This window comes from Pimephales promelas, chromosome 3 (assembly GCF_988280905.1).
Source record: "Pimephales promelas chromosome 3, fPimPro1.hap1.1, whole genome shotgun sequence".
In the NCBI taxonomy this organism is placed as follows: Eukaryota; Metazoa; Chordata; class Actinopteri; order Cypriniformes; family Leuciscidae; genus Pimephales; species Pimephales promelas.
In genome coordinates this window covers 8,536,855-8,554,831 of record NC_142771.1, presented here as the reverse complement: position 1 = coordinate 8,554,831, position 17,977 = coordinate 8,536,855, and the positions used below count along the sequence as shown (strand labels likewise).

Sequence of the window (17,977 nt, the reverse complement as noted above, 5' to 3'; positions counted from 1 at the left end):
TGTTTGTTATAGCAAGAGAAATTACAATGATCAAGTATGTTGTTAACTTGAGATAATACAAATTTTTATCGTATTGTATTGGCTTGGTATCAATATTTCATGATCAACATGAACATGCATGGAATAATTAAAACATGGGGAATTTAATATAACAATAAAAATCCATGAATAGTAAGTTTTAAACCCATTCATTGAGACAAACACAAACCTCAAGAGTCAGAATGTGACTCTCACTTGATGGCCAGGAACACACACACACACACACACACACACACACAGCTGATGCGAATTCTCCACCCCCTCATCAATAACAGGACCTGTCAGTATTTCTTTCACCCTTTTATTGATGGACAGTGTTACACTGTGTGAGTGATTATTTGCTCCAAGTGAGAATGTTAGTGATCACTATGCCAATGTTGTTTTCAATAAAAAAACATTTGCACAAAGCAAGCCGATCCACTTTTCCATGTTGGTAAGAGCATTAAAATGAGAAAAAAATAATGGGACAAAAAGAAATCAAGAGACATTTAGAATAGATAAAAATATGTGATTTATTGCGATTAAATTTATTAATCGTTTGACAGCACTACTAGTTTATATATAATTGCTAGCCTACTTGCCATTATGGTAACTCTAGGCGTGGAGTCCCTTTTATGACGTCACACCTAGCCTTTTGAAAGGGAGGGGGAGTGTATAAAAGTAACAATGTTTCATATTATATTCAGCATACAGCATTACATATTATATTCAAAACAATGGTGGGCGGTTCTTCTCTTTATGTTTAGAAAAGCACATTGCATTATCTTCATGAAAAATGTAACCTGCACTTTAAACTTTAAGGTGACTACAATATAAATAGGTGTGGCAGCAGCCACGTAAACATAGGCTAAATACTTTCAGTTAAAGCTGTTATGCAATCTTAAAACTCCCTTAAATATTACATTTACATACTTAGCCGATGACTTCTGAATAGTTAATTCAGTTCATTTGGATGATAAACTATTTCAACTTGAATGTTTTTACCTTAAAGTGCTTTATCAAAGCATTAAAACCTTAGGCCCAATTGCTCTTGCACTCCTATCAGTCTATTTGGATTCTGGTTTTTTTTGTTTTTGTTTTTTTTGAGTCATTTTGCGAAGACAATAAGGACTGACGTTAATGAATGTATTAATTAACAATAAGCAACATTATATATATATATATATATATATATATATATAGCATTTTAACCGTTGTTAATGTAGTTTGTTCATGCTAGTTCACAGTGTATGAATGTTAGATGCAACATTTGATCTTCTTAATAATGTAGTAAATGTTGAGATGAAAATTAACGATTAAGATTAATAAATGATTATTTGTTATTAAAATAAGTTAACTAATGTTAAATCTTATTCTGTATAGTCTGTTAAGGTTCAATAATATCTGCCCACTTTTCTTCTAGGAATAGGGAAATTATTAATTACAATTATTTTCACAGATCAGGAAGTCAATAGAAAGCTTTTACGCCATTTCAGATTTTGTTTAAAAGCTAATTATCTAATTCCACTGGTATTGGTATTGATTTAAAAAATACATATAACAAATAAATTGCCTACCTTCTTTGTGATCTCAAACAGTCAGTTGTGTGAGCAATGGAAGAATTTGGAATTGTGAGTTTCTCTTTCATTTCCCAGATTTATTTGCTCTTCTTAAAGGAGGAGCCAGACTACGTGTAAACCAGAAATTGACTACTTGCATGACTACTTATATGCAGAGGTGGGTAGTCCAGGTTCAGAAAGTAAAAGTCTCAGTATTTTGTTCCAATCACTTGGATTAATTCAGACAGGAGACATAATAGCTATGTCCCAATGTGAAGGCTGCGTCCTTCGAAGGATGCAACATGAAGCCTTCGTGGGATTTCCCAATTGACCTTTCGCCGGCCCCTCCCACAAAACGGCCATTGTCCAATCACACATCATAGCAACCGTTACTATGTGAGCTGCTCCGTCAAACATTGACTCCAAGCAAGATGGTGAAGCGGTGCGCCCATGGCGTTTGTAAACCGGACACAAGATACCCCGAGAGATTGTCTGGAGAAGTTGTGTTTTTTCCCTTTCCAAAGCCGAAAACACAACGCGAGCGGTGCCTAAGATGTATTAAACAGTGTGGAGGGCCCCAATCCAAATCAAATGTGTCGTACATGGTTAACTCGTCTCGCGTGCAGCGTGCGTGAGACTGAGACCCTGAGATTAATCAAAGAGCACGGAGAGCAGATCAGGAGGATCCACAAAGGACTTACATTTTCTAAAGGGTTGTTAACATGCATGATATTTTCTGTGAAAATAGCAGCAGTCAGCTAAGTTAGCAGTGCAGCACCGTAGACAGTTTAGAGGAGTGCACGCTAGCAACGGGTAAAGCATAAAGCTTGACAACATCAGTTCATATATCAATATCGTAACGAATATGTAGAAATAACCTTAAATAATGTATGGCTCTCTGCCTCTTTCCGTCTCTTATGCATAACGTTAGTTACTTTTTAAACACGAAAATCGCATTCAGCATGAGAGGTAATGAACAACCTGCTTGTTAAAGCAAATGTGTACTCCTGTATCGGAGGCAAAATGACTAAATAAGCAGCGCAAAATTATAAATTTCTAACTCCAAACAATTATCGACTGAACCAGTTTATAAAATCTTCAAGGCTGTGCTGGTTGCTTTTGAGGTAGCATGGTTATGGGTTTTTTCTGATTTTGCTTGAGACTGGTAAGCATTAGCATCAATAGTAGTCGTGTCTCATTCATTTCTTTTTTTTATTATTTTGAATAAATCCCTCCACTGCATACTATAACCCCTTTTGCTTCGATCTTGCTTGATATCGCAGAGGTATTGCTCCGAAAAAGGTCACTGACACGCACGGGAATACCCTTTGCCATCATGGCAATCTGTTGCGCTGCTCGTGTTTGACCATTTGTTTGACGGAGGTAGCAACAATAACTAAGGGGGGTGGGGCTCGGCGAAAGGATAATTGCGCAACCAGGTGTTCCCTATTACTGCTCCTGGCGCCAAGCAATGGAGCGAGAGTACAGCTGCCACCCTGATCATTCATTTAATAAAACTGAGTAAACCGCTATGGAGACAGAATTGGCTAAGCCCTATTGTCATTTTTTTGTTTTATATTTTACTTAAAATGTTATGTTTTATATTTCCCTGTCTTTAAAGGATAATTCCGGCATTTAACACTTTGAGTCTATTTTGTAGTTTGTTTTGAATGAAATAGAGTGGTGGACTTAGAAATTTTGACATTGGGTCCTGTCTCGACTTTTTGACTTTTTTAGAATCGCCTGTGACAGCGTTAGACTGGGTGTCTATGGGCATGCACAAACATGTCCATAAAACAACCCTTAACATTCATTATCAAAACTGTGCAACTCACCGAGTGGTTGGTGGTGTTCGTTGATGATTAAAAATAAATATATCGGCGCTATATGTATGCTTTCAATCTGTGTTGTTTGCTATAGTGGAACTATTTTTTCAGATAACTCACAACAGCGAATAAACTTCCGCTCGATATTTGAGTCTGAAGCGTTAGCACACTCCCGACCACTTGATGGCGACAACCAGGACGCTGTACGGAACACGTGTCTAGCGCACCGTAAAAAAAGTCCGGGAGCACAGTTGCTCTGCTCACGCTAGCCTTCTGAGAGACGGAGAACCGAGCGAAAAGACTACAACCAAATGTAAACAGACCCCTCTCCTTTTCCGGTAGCTAGCGCAGTAATATCAACGAGCACTGAGTCCTCCAGCAGACATTAATGCGATTTTAAAAAATGACAAATAAAACACGACAGAAACGGTGTTTTGCTACGCTACTTGTTTCGGAACATCAACGAACACCACCAACCACTCGGTGAGTTGCACAGTTTTGAAAATGAACGTTAAGGGTTGTTTTATGGACATGTTTGTGCATGCCCATAGACACCCAGTCTAAAGCTGTCACAGGCGATTCTGAAATAGTCAAAAAGTCGAGACAGGACCCAATGTCAAAAAAGTCCACCACTCTATTTAATTCAAAACAAACTACAAAATAGACTCAAGGCGTTAGATACCGGAATTATTCTTTAAATGAGGGGCAATATATATAAATATATATATAATTTCACATAATTTCAGTTCACATAACCACTAAAAAAATATTTCGAGTCATGTATTTTTGGCTCAAGAGTTGGCCAGAGCTGGTTTAATGCTAGATTACACGTGATATACAAACTCACAATCAGCTCTGCAAAATTGCAAAAGGGGAATGAGGAAGCTGATAAACTGGCAAAGGAGTCTGTGAAATATCTTGAGCTCAAAATCAGCAGCCGGTTTCACAAAGATAGACTTTGACGATAGCTTAAATATGGTAGTCAAACTTCAGATAGACATCTATATCAGACCGTTGCAGTCGAACCAGAAACGCTGAGCAAAGTTCTGGCTCGTTCACATCACCAGCGCACTTGGCTCGGCATTCGTGGTTCGACTGCTCGAGACTGTTTTCCAAAGATGGCTCCTGTCTGTATTCGCGAAGTGAACTGTCTTTATAAAATACCTTCTTATTAAACTGTCTGTAGACTGACAAAGTTCCCTTTCGTAGTCACTTCGAGTTACGTCAGAAGTGACGGAGAATGGGGGTTTCGCATAGAAAGCCAATCCTCTTCGAGTATTTAACAACGAGCCAATGGCCTGAAAATGCCTTGGGGCTGCGGAATTTGCATAGCGTAACTCCGCCCCACCCTATGGGTATAAAAGGAGGAAGTGAACGCAACCGCAGTATTTTTTCGCTTTGAAGCCAAGAGATTTCTTCACTCCTGAAAGCCATTCTCACTGATTTAAGACTCTTCGAGACGAGCGTCCTCTTCAGTGTTGGTGTGACGGCGGTACCCAGCGAGACTCTGCATTGCCTGCGATCTGAGCAGTGGTCTGCCAGACTTTGCGCTTCTCCCTGGTCGCCTCAGCGCTGAAAGAGTGAATTTCCTCCTCTCTAGTAAAAGAGCTGCACGCGGCACGTCTTTTTAAAGACGACTCGCCCGTGTTCTTGTGGGTGCGATCGTTTCATGTCATTTTCTGATGGTCGCGATCGCTGCTCTGTGTGCCTGGGCTTCAGCATGCAGTAGCAGTGTTCGCGGATGACTCATGTTCCTTCTGTGGGAACATTAGCATCTCTACACTGTGATCTAGGCTCAATGATCTGATAAAAAGTGAGAGTCCCCGTGTCCGTTACTCGTTCTGCTTCTAAAAATAGAAGCTCTTCGACTCGCGGACAGGGTGATATGACGGTGAATGTGTGGAAAAAAAAATATATAAATAAAAACATTTTAAAAAACCCAGACGCTAGTTCCTCGGGCCACACCCACCGCTCCAGTGTTAGAGCCAGTGAGCGCTGTATCATTTCAGACGTCTGCCTCTTTGCAGGTACCGTCTGTTTCGTTCAGCGCTCCAGAGGATGATGCGATGACGATCGCAGCATCACAAGGCGGGCTTGACTCCTTGGGAAGTGAGGATGCGGCTGCGTTGCCTCCCTCGGGAGCGTCAACGGCGCCGTGTCTGATCCCGCGATGACGGCCATGCTATCTCGGGCCTCCGTGAGCATCGGGTGGGGGTGGAACTCCGCCCTGTCCCGATCTCTCGCGGCTGGATAATTGGTTTTTGGGTAACGCTGCCGCCTCACGGCCACGGCCAACCCCAATTTTCTTTTTTTCCCGAGTTGCATGCGGAACTGACACGCACTTGGGTAAAAAAAAAAAAAAGCCCCGAGAGCATGCTTCAGTTTCCCCGCCTGTCCTCCCCTCGGCGACGCGGTTGCCTGTAGGTACGCTGGGACTCCCCCGGTGGAGCGCTCTGTTGCGATGCAGCTGCGTCCGCAGGGCGCGTCCTCCCGCGGTGCTCCCAGATGCCCATCCAAAGCCTATGGGTTCTCGCCGTCTATGGCGGTGCGATCCTGTAGAGCGGCGGGACAGGCAGCCTCCGCCCTGCATATGATGAGCACCTGCTAGCTGCTCAGGAATGTGGACGAGGAGGGGACGGACCAAGTGAGCTGCGAGCCTGCCGCCTACCTTGCTCTCAAACGGGCACGGAAGCGACCGCTCGCTCCCTTGGTCAGGTGATGCCCACCGCTGGGGTCCAGGAGCATCATCTAAATGTTTTGGCAGTGCGGTCCAGGACTTTGCCCAGCACTTCTCGACCGCCTAGGAGCTGACGGAGGCGGGTTTACACTTCTGCCCCGACGGCCAGCTGCTGCCTCCACCCAGCCGTCGGCTCAGACGCCTCCGCCCGCTCGCCGCCGAGGACGCCCCCCTGCGGCTCCCTTCCGTCCCACGCGGCCCCAGCAGCAGCAGCCTTCAGCCGGTTCGCGTCGTGGAGGAGGCCACAGGTAAGCGTCTCAGCCCCCTCAGGCCGCGTGCCCCGCTAACGCCAGGCGAAGCGATGTTCCTGAGGCGGGCCGCTCAGTGATAGTGTCATGGTTTTTCTCAGGAGGCGGTAGCAGGGCCCCTCCTTCCCCCGGTGGAGGGCCGGGGGAGAATCTTTTTGTTCTAGCTAGCTCCTTGAGCTGGTTGAAGAAAAGCTGACACTATCATTGAGCACACAGACTGGAATGAGTGCGCACGACGTCCAGTGCGTCGCCCCGTTCATTCCTCTCTGTCTCTGAGGGTGCGGATGGGAGCATGTGTCGTCCCCCGACTACACCACTCCCCTCCCCCTCTATCGCCAGACCCCCGGCAGAACAGACCCCCGTGGAACGCTGGTCCTTCCCTGGTCTCTTCTGTCGGGGAACGGGGCTCGACTGTGCATCCGCACAGGGTAACTCCTGTGCGCATGCCGGTCTCCCTGTACCGCTGCCCCTCCGGGGGGACGTCTGTGGTTCGCATGACTCCGCTGGTTCAGTTCCTGGGAGCCGGGCTAGAGCTCCCCGACCTGTCCCGCTGCGTCATCAGAACGATCAGATTCGGCTACGCGACTCAGTTCGCGAGGTCTCCTCCCCGCTTCAGGGGAGTTCGCTCCATGGTGGTTGGTGGCAATGCCCCGGTCATGAGAGCGGAGATTGCGACCCTGCTGGCGAAGGGTGCAATCGAGACGGTCCCTCCAGCCGAGGTGAGGTCGAGGTTTACAGCCTATACTTCACTGTCCCCAGAAGACCGGTGGGTTACGACCGATCCTGGATCTGCGCATTTTGAACCGTACTCTCCATCGACTACCGTTCAAAATGCTCACAGCCAAACGCATTTTCGAATGTGTTCGGCCTCAGGATTGGTTTGCAGCGATCGACCTGAAGGACGCGTACTTTCATGTCTCCATATTGCCTCGACACAGACCGTTCTCGGTTTGCCTCGAGGCCAGGCATCAGTACACGGTTCTCCCTTTCGGGTTAGCTCTGTCACCTCGCGTCTTCACGAAGATCGTTGAGGCAGCCCTTGTTCCCCTTTGCAAACACGGGGTTCGCATCCTGAACTATCTCGACGACTGGCTGATACTGGCTCACTCTCGAGAACAGGTTTGCGAACACAGAGACCTGGTGCTCCGGCACCTAGCCGGTCTGGGCCTTCGGGTCATCCGGGAAAAGAGCAAACTTTGCCCCGTGCAGAGGATCTCTTTTCTCGGCATGGAGATAGACTCGGTCGCCATGTCCGCGCAGCTCACGAGCGAGCGCGCGCACTGACTGCTGACTTGTCTTCGACAGTTCGAGGGCAAGAGCGCGGTTCCACTGAAACTGTTTCAGAGGCTCCTGGGGCATATGGCATCCGCAGCCGCGGCAACGCCGCTCGGTTTGCTTCATATGAGACCGCTTCAGCTGTGGCTTCGCGATCGCGTCCCGAGGTGGGCATGGCATCGCGGCTCGCTCCGAGTTCCAGTGACTCCAGCGTGCCGCCGAACCTTCTTCCCGTGGTCGAACCTCAGCTTTTTGCGGGCCGGTGTCCCTCTTCAGCGAGTTTCCAGGCATCTCGTTGTCTCCACGGATGCATCTACCACGGGTTGGGGTGCCATGTGCAATGGGCATGCAGCCGCGGGTTCCTGGACAGGACCCCAGCGCCTCATGCACATCAATTGCCTCGAGCTGCTGGCAGTACGCCTGGCTCTGCACCGCTTTCGAGCACTGCTCAGGGTCAACGCGTACTTGTCCGCTCAGACAACACCGCTGCAGTAGCGTACATCACCACCAGGGTGGTCTACGCTCACGCCGGTGGTCGCAGCTCGCCCGCCACCTCTTGCTATGGAGTCAGAAGCACCTGAGGTCCCTTCGTGCAGTGTACATTCCAGGAGACTGGAACCTGGTGGCCGACGAGCGGTCACGGGTCCGCCCTATCTCCGGCGAATGGCGACTCCATCCCCAGACGGCCCAGCTGATTGGGACCAGTTCGGGGAGGCACAGATACTTCTGTTCGCCTCCCGGGACTCATCCCACTGCGCCCAGTTTTATTCCCTGTCCGAGGGCACTCTCGGCACAGATGCACTGGCGCACAGCTGGCCGCGGGGCCCACGCAAGTATGCGTTTTCCCCAGTTAGCCTTCTTGCACGGGTGTTGTGCAAGATCAAGGAGGACGAGGAGCAGGTCTTGCTGGTAGCCCCCTATTGGCCCACCAAGTCGTGGTTCTCCGAACTCATGCTCCTCCTCCTTAGCCTATTCCTCTGAGACTAGATCTACTCACTCAGAGACGGGGCACTCTGTGGCACCCTCGTCCCGATCTTGGAGGCTACACGTGTGGCTCCGGGACGGGACGGGGCAGGTTTGAGTTCGCTGCCACCTGCGGTGGCGGCAACCATCACTTCCGCTAGAGCGTCGTCCACGAGACACCTGTACGCGTTGAAGTGGAACCTCTTCGTCAACTGGTGCTCTTCTCGCGGAGAAGACCCCCGGAGATGTTCGATCGGGGTCGTGCTTTCCTTCCTGCAAGAAGGGTTGGAGCGTAGGCTGTCGCCCTCCACCCTTAGGGTTCATGTCGCAGCTCGTGATGCAGTGAAAGGTAAGTCTATGGGAAGCATGACCTGGTCATCAGGTTCCTGAGGGGAGTAGGAGGCTAAATCCGCCTCCCTCCCTTCGTGCCCTCTGGGGACCTCTCAGTAGATCTAAGTGCTCTGCAGAGGCCTCCCCTGGAGCCTTTGCAGTCGGTAGAGTTTTAGCCTGTCCTATGTAGACAGCACTCCTGATTGCATTGGCCTCCATCAGGAGAGTAAGGGACCTGCACGCACTCTCCGTTGACGAAGCTTGCCTGGAGTTCGGGCCGGCTTACTCTCACGTGTTCTTGAGACCCCGGCCTGGATATATGCCCAAGGTTCCTACCACTCCCTTCCGGGACCAGGTGGTGAACCTGCAAGCGCTGCCCCTGGAGGAGGCAGACCCAGCCTTGGCACTGCTCTGTCCAGTACGTGCACTCCGCACCTACGTCGACAGAACGCGGTGTTCAGGAACTCAGACCAGCTCTTGTCTGTCATGGGGAGAGCCAGAAGGGAAGGGCTCTCTCAAAGCAACGGCTGTCTCACTGGTTAGTGGACGCCATTGCTTTGTCTTACCAGCAGCAAGGCCGTCCGTGCCCCCTTGGTGTGACGGCCCACTCCACTCGGAGTGTGGCCTCCTCTTGGGCTCTAGCGCACGGCGCCTCGCCTAACAGACAATTGCAGAGCTGCAGGCTGGGCGACACCAAACACCTTCGCGAGATTCTATAATCTGCGAATTGAGCCGGTGTCCTCTCACGTACTCGCTTCCGCCAGTACTGGACCCGCTTAGGTGTCTTCGCTTGCTCGCCATTCCACTCCCCGGATTGGATAAGTGCGATATTTCCTCAGTGTCTTCCGTTGAAGCCTTGAGTCCTCCAGCACCGACGATGCGAGCACCACTGCTGTTGCTCTGGATGCTGGCTAGGTGCCTCCATGTGCACGGTTCCCTATGGTAACTGTCTCATGTGTATTATCCACTGTAAGCCTCTCTGAGCATGTGTCATCCCTTGGCAAGCCATCTGCCACCCCTGGAGTTAAATTTTAGTAGCCACCTGTGGTTGGTGCTCCAGTGATCTCCATATGCGTTCCTACGTGGCCATATGTGTATTGTAAGCCCTCCTTCGGTAGGCATCTGGTAGCACGTCCCTCCCGGGATATGTTTCCCAGTGTACCTTGGTATTCCTGTGTCAAAGTAGGATCCCTGGTTTAAGCTATGTTCAGGGGTCCAGACTTTCGCAGGGCACTGGAAGACAGCTTGAAGATGGCGTGATGGCACTGACCCCCATTCTCCGTTACTTCTGACGTAACTCGAAGTGACTACGAAAGGGAACGTCTCGGTTACGGATGTAACCCTCGTTCCCTGAGTAGGGAACGGAGACGTTACCTCTCCCTGCCACTTCTGCTGTATCGCTGGGTAGACGCCGGGGTTCAGTCTTGGCTCCTCAGCGAAGACATACTGCGGTTGCGTTCACTTCCTCCTTTTATACCCACAGGGTGGGGCGGAGTTACGCTATGCAAATTCCGCAGCCCCAAGGCATTTTCAGGCCATTGGCTTGTTGTTAAATACTCGAAGAGGATTGGCTTTCTATGCGAAACCCCCATTCTCCGTCACTTCTGACGTAACGTCTCCGTTCCCTACTCAGGGAACGAGGGTTACATCCGTAACCGAGACGTTCTCAATGCTTCGTTTTGAATGTACGGACCCTCATTATGCTACCGAGTTAGTGTTGGGCTATTTTGAGCCTTGTTATTAACTAGCGATTTTTATTTTCATCACTCAATGCCCTATATAGCATTATAAGCGAAACAGTTTTTAGAGATAAAGCTCTATACATTCGATTATCATGAAAACAAATCTCAGAGAACGGTTGACTATGTACCAATGTGTAATTAGACCAAAAGTTCATTTTGCACCGGAGTTCTCCTTTAAAGGGATTCTGTTTTTTTAGCTTAACTGAACAGGTTCAGAGTTATTGAAATGATTATATGATCTCGGACATGAGGTAGAAGCACAGTAATTCGAAAATACTACAAGTTTTCTACTGATACAAAGCTTAATGTTAATCGGTGAAATATCCCTTTAAACTGATCTATACTTACCAAACTTTCTTTGCTCTCGTCACTTCATCATTGTGTATCAGACCATGCCATCTTGTGGTCTGAATAAAGGTTCATTGCATTTATTCTGTCATCAAAGATTAAATTATTGTTGTGTAGAAAAAAAATATGTATGCTGGGTCGTGAATGGGAAAACATGCATTCTTTTATAATTGTATAGTTTTCTTGTATACAAAGAATTAATTGAGGAATAGTTAAGATGGTTGATGTCTAACTTTAAAAAAATGAATGAGGAGGAGGTAGTGAATGACACCCCAGGTTTATATTGACACCACCTGTGATTGGCATCCGCAGCAAGATGACCTCTCTGATGGGAGCTTCAAATACTTTTAGCGTCACATTGTTAGCTAATATTTCCTTGTTCAATATCTCATACACCCATTCGGCATTCATGGTTGTATTGTTGAATGACATAGTATACGATTTTGTTTTCCTTAAATCAGCATTCTTAGCTGAAGGAAGTTTGTCTAGTAATTTATAGTGAGCTACTGGTTGAGCTAGTCTTATTTCACTGTTTAACACACTGAATGGGATGCGTATGTAGAGGTTTTTATCTTTATTTTGTGATGCTTCACTAGGCCTGTCCTGGACATCGGGAGCACCTGGAGAATTCCCAGTGTCCTGACTCCAGCGTGGATCAGTGGCGTATTTTGGGGATTTTTGTTGAGCAGCTGCCTCCGGTTCAGCATTGCTTTGACCTGAACTCTCGTTTGATTTTCTTTTCTTCCCAAGTTCACACAAACCACAAACACAACTTCTTTTTAATATCTGCAAAATTATAACAACTGACCAGTCTTTTCTTTTATCTGAGTTTATATCCATTCCTTGTATTTCCTCTCAAACTCGTTTGATATCATCCTCTGGCCAGAAATCATGTTCATGCTCTTGTTTAATGTCATATTTCTTTTTAATCTGTTCTTCAGATTTTTTTTAAGCACAAAACTGATAACAAACCCTCAGCTATTTCATCTAAAGTGACATCGGGTGGGTCTCTTCCCCCTTTCTCACGAGTGGTTTTGGCATTTCTGTCAGATTCAGGAGTACTCATATTTATAATGAGATTTAAGAACAAATAAGGAACAAATCATTCTTGACTCAGTGTGGTGTTATTACTTCTTCAAGGTCTTCTCATCAGGCTGGGCTAATATAATGTGTGGTTCTGGAAAAACAAAATCATTGTGTAAAAATGAGTACATAAAGAAAGACTCATCAACATAAACACACACAAATTGAATTAGTTTAATAACTTATTTAAGAAGAACTATTTCAGAACTTTTTTGGTAAAATAGAATTTAAAATAAAAGCCATTTGCTTTTTGGCTACAATACGTCCAACTGCTAAAACGTCACTGTAAAAATGAAAACGCTATAAATCTACTCAATAAAATTGTGGCAACCGATTACAAACAATATTATTAATTCAACTAAACAAATTAGAATTGAGTAATAATTAATAAAATTAATTCCTTAAAAGTTAACCATTTAAAATGAGTAAAATTTACAAAAAATGTTTTAAATCCAAAATATCTGAATAACAGACAGACGTCAAAGATTAAGTAAGAACTTTTTATTTTTTATTGGCAACATCAGATTCACTGAGGGACAAAACTGTAATAGTAAGTCACCATTATGGTGATCAGTGTTTTATTTAGTTGGACTCTTGACCATTAAATCATTAACTTTAGATTTTGTTTGGCTGCTTTACGTGAGTTATAACCAGATTAACAAATAGAAAAGATAATCTTACCATGATGGTTGTGTTTTAACATACTAATATCACAATCATTTGACCTGAATCACTGAAATCAAATAGAGCCCAATTTCTGAGTTTGGTTTACTTTATCAATTACAACAGCTTAATATTTTTACAATTAATTAATATTATTGCATGTAATCTTTTGCAACAATTTTATTGACTAGATACAGCGTAGCATTTTTGCAGTGCAGGAAATACATTTAATGTAAATTCTATTCAAGTTTCTATAACTTTCTTATATAAAACTACATACATATATTCATACTTCTAATTTAGAGGGTATGTTTACATTATTTAGCAATTTATGGTTTCCTTTTATGGTCGAGAAATTATTGTGCTGTTCTATGCACTGTATTATTAATTAGAGGGATATTCTTACAGTGTTCATAGCAATGTTATTATGCGTTTAATATGAATCATACAAGTTTTGCTGTATGGCAGCAGATTCAAGTGTCACTGCTGTGGTGAATGTCTGCAGTAGTTTCTCTAAAGGCAAAGTGATTTGTAATTTTTTTTTTTCAAAAAGATAAAATCAAGTACAAAAAAGCCTACGTGTACTCACACGTGGGCTTTTTTGTACTTGATTTTATCTTTTTATAAGTGTCTTTTCCACATGCTTTACAAACAAGTAGTAGTAGTTGTGTTTGAAAAATACAAATGGAATTATTGTATTATTAAAATACCTAAAATACACACATTATTAGGATTATACCTCCGCCTCGGTTTGAGCCAGGAAAAACCCAGAATTATATATATTTTTCAATTTTGCTCGTTCTATTCGCATGCAGTTTGCGTTTGACAAAATGAAGTAAAGCACAACTAGTCCACACATTTATTTGCGCCGATTCTAAATTTGATGTCATCAGAGGCAAAATGCAATAGCATTATTATTTTTATTTAGGCTACTCTGCTGGGTAAATCACGTGACATTAAGGAAACAGGTGTGGTGCAGAAAGCCATCAACTGGAAGAATTTGATGAGAACAGAAACTTTCAAATATGAGACAATTTGACCTTTATTATCTTACATGTTTGACAATATGACTACTGTTATGACACATTATTGATGAGTCCACAGTCCCATCTGCATTTATTCAGTCAGATCTTTGTGAATTTGCAAATAAAAAGTATTTTTTTTCTTCACATTTGTAAAAACACATAACTGTAAATTATTTTAACATCCTGTTTATGTAAATTCAAAACAAGACATTTCCTCATAATAAATTACAGCTGTAATATGTTTACATTTATTTAGTTTATAAAATGTGTTTATTCTGTTGTGTTTATTATAAAAAAAGTTGTACCTACAATAATAATAATAATAACAATCTTCATTATATTATATATAATAATGATATAACTATAAGATTAGTTATAATTATTATAATTCTGAAATTTAGAATATATGCAGACATTGAATAATTGAAAACAAACTAATTGAATGTATCTTATTAATAAATAGTCATAACTTGATGTCGTTGATGTCTCTCTGTGTGCATCTGTACACTCTAAAAAGAGATGTGTTAAAAAACAACACACATCATGTGTTGATGGTATTTTGACACAAGTTGTGTAGTTTTTAACACACAATGTGTGTTAAAATGTAACTGGATAGAATTTTAATGGGTGGAGGAGGGAAGTTTGTGTTTAAGAACCTAATTAGAGGTAGTATATTTTATATGGTATCCCATAACAAGCTCTAAAATAAATGAAACAATACATTACAATAAATAAATACAATCTTAATTCATAAAAAACCTTCAGATTAATGAGTGTTTTTGGCAGCCAATCACATCATGCCTCAGTTTCAATGTTTTTTCAAATGCTGATTTCACTTGTTATTAATAACTAATTTATTATAACAATTTATTTATGTCAGACGTCTACAAAAACACTTATTGATAATTACCAGGTTTTGTGTTGACGATTTATTGAATGTTTGTTTTGATGTCACCAGAATCGTGATTAGTGTCAGCTTTATTTGGGCTCTTGACCCTTCACTCTTTATCATTTGTTTCTCTGTTTGCTGTTTCTGTGTATTTATGTTGCACATCTGAAACAGTTGAAATCATCTTGAGGAAAAAGATCATTAAATGATCAGTTTTCAACATGATGTTTTTTTAACATAGCAAGAGAAGTTTAAGAGATAACTTATATTTGATCACTTATATTTGATTACAGATACTAAGTTTTTACATGATATTATGGTGTATGCTACCTCATGCTATAATTCTTAAAAAATATATGTTTAGAGAACGTTTAAAGCTGCAGCAGAAACTAGTCAAATACAGACATCAAGAATCAGCATATGACTCTCAACAATGGTGGCAAAGCTTCATGTCTCTAGTATAAAGCTCATCCATAAGTCCCAGCATGCATTGCGGCCTGAAATTTTTCGTTTGTCACCATTATTGAGATCCATACGCTGATTCTTGATATCTGTGTTTAACTGGTTTCTCCTGTAGCTTTAAACTTTTTTTGTCATTCTGCACTTTTTGATTGCTGGATGTAGTTTCACAAAACTTTCAGAACTAACAATAAATCATTAAAATAAAGCACTCCATCCATACACTCAAAAACTTGATCATAACTTGCTGATTATGACATCATCAAGAACCATCTGATCATATTTTCTATCACCATAACAGATGTATTTTATTAAAATACAGTTACAGCAGCCAGAGAAACACTAAAACAAGAGTAAAGGGTCAAGAGCCCAAATAAAGGAGCCATTAATCACGATTCTGGTGACTTGAAATAAAACTGAAATGAAACATCAAACCTCTGTTAATTCTCAATAAGAGCTTGTCTATGTAGATTAATGATGTTTAAAACATCCAAATGTTCAAACAAACTCTATTAAACATCACTGGACTTCATAAACACAAGTTACCAATACGTGTCAGTGTTCATCCAAACACTTTTGTAAGCACACGGGAAGTAACTCTGGCAAATACTCTCCGACTACAGTCACATGTGACGCATATCTGACACAAGTTGTGTTACTATAACACATTAGTGTATAAAAGGTTTCAACAACACACTGCTGCTGTGTAACACATTAGTTGTGTTAAATGTAACACAAAATGTGTAATCCTTATAAACACAGAGATGTGTAAAGAAACGACACAGGTTGTGTGTTAAATTTGACACAACATGTGTTGTCCTTGAGCAAACACACTAAATGTGTTAAAATCTACAAAACGTGTTAAAATCTACACAACATGTGTTAAAATCTACACAAAATGTGTTGTCCCTGAGCACACACACTACATGTGTTAAAATCTACACAGCATGTGTTAAAATCTACACAAAATGTGTTGTCCATAAGCACACACACTATATGTGTTAAAATCTACACAGCATGTGTTAAAATCTACACAAAATGTGTTGTCCCTGAGCACACACACTATATGTGTTAAAATCTACACAGCATGTGTCATTTTTAACATCTCTTTTTACAGGTTGTGTTATTTACAAAATCATTTTATAAGAGTGCACCAGTGTAATAAAACTTATTTACAATAACACACTGGTTGATTTAAAAGTAACACAAAATGTGTTGTCCTTAACTAAACACACAGATGTGTTAAGATATAACACAGGTTGTGTTGTTTTTAACACATCCATTTTAAGAGTGTACATTTCCTGTGTTCTCAACAGGAAGTGAATCTTCTCTGCATGTCTTTATATAGACAGAAAAACAATGTATGTTTTCTGTGAAATCACATGACATGCCTAAAAATTTCTCTTTTTTCTCTCTCTCTTCTTTTTTTACAGTGCAAAACTTGTGTGCTCAAAACTTCACAACTGATGTTTTTGTCAATTAATTGGTTTTAATTTTGTTCTAATGATGAATCTATCTGATGTTGGTGAATCTATCCACGCTTTCCACACATTTCTGCACAAACATGTTCTGCAAATTTGCTACCATTGAAGCGTGTGATAAAGACCTATAACGACTAATTTCAGGCACCCTGACCTCAGTGAGAAGTTCTTTCTAATGTATTTTCAAAGATGCTGATGATGAACATAGTTTTTTAAAGATATTTGTTTTTCTTTGGCTGTTTTTAACCCAAACTCATGCATTCTGTGTTCAATGGTTTTGGTCTTAACTTGCACAAGAAAACAAAGTCATGGCACAATCCTGTGGTGGAAGTGTGACTGACGTGTTATGCCTGTTTCACATACATTCCGTGTTTGCGGTGCAGTACCTGCTCACGCTATGGTGCTTTCACATGATGCGTTTGCATGTGCAACTGATCTGCAGCTTGCCACAAACACATTTACTCACTGTTTGCATTTCAAATCAAAAAGTTATCAGCAACTTTTATTTAAAAAAAAGGTTTTGTCAGCATTGTGATTCTCTTTATACACATGCAATAGACATATTCACGTTTAAAAACAATTTAAACAATGTATTATTCAATGCATTACTTTTATATAGATTTATAATGTAAGCAAATGGTCAAAAATTTAACCATGTACTTATGGGTCAATGATGTGGTACTCCAATTCTGGTGTCTAAAGCATAGGCATAATATTAAAAATGTATACATTTTTAAAAGCACTTCATTACACTGTAAAAATCAATTAGTTCAGTTTACTTAATTTTATTATGCAAACTCGTTGCCTCAATTTCATTAAGTACGTACAACTTAATTGCATCAATTTATTATTTAATCCATTTAAGTTTTGTCAACTTAATTCTATCTGTGACCCGAGGAAGTGTACTCCCAGCATTGCGGCATGAATTGCTTTGCTTTACTATTTATGGCTTTATTTTACCATGACACTTCACTTCCTTTGAAATCAAATAATTATGATTTCATGTTGCATCACTGTAATCAAATGGAAGAGAATTACAATAATATATATTTAGTTCCATCTTCCAAGTGCCCAACCAAAGGGAACATCAATCACAATTATGGTGAGAAAAGGGAAATCAACAAGTCAACTAAAGAATTTTGATGTTCTCACAAAATATGGTGTATTTACAGTAACATTCAAGATGACTGGACAATGAGCGAATGCAAATAAGAAGAATGATAACTGCAGAAATTTTAAGAAATTTTAAGTAAGTTCAACAAATTATTGGACATTAAGTAAAGTTAACAAAAAAAATCTTAGTAAGAACAATGTTAGATTTTACAGTGTAC

General features: G+C 42.1%; 1 protein-coding gene and 1 pseudogene across 1 annotated transcript in view; both read right to left on the bottom strand.

Moving 5' to 3' along the window:
- The window catches only part of LOC120481498 (uncharacterized), an 86,062-nt gene that overhangs the window by 19,552 nt on the left and 48,533 nt on the right, over nucleotides 1-17,977 (bottom strand). The gene's annotated exons all lie outside the window — the stretch shown is intronic.
- Nucleotides 11,281-12,212, bottom strand: LOC148981957 (uncharacterized; annotated as a pseudogene).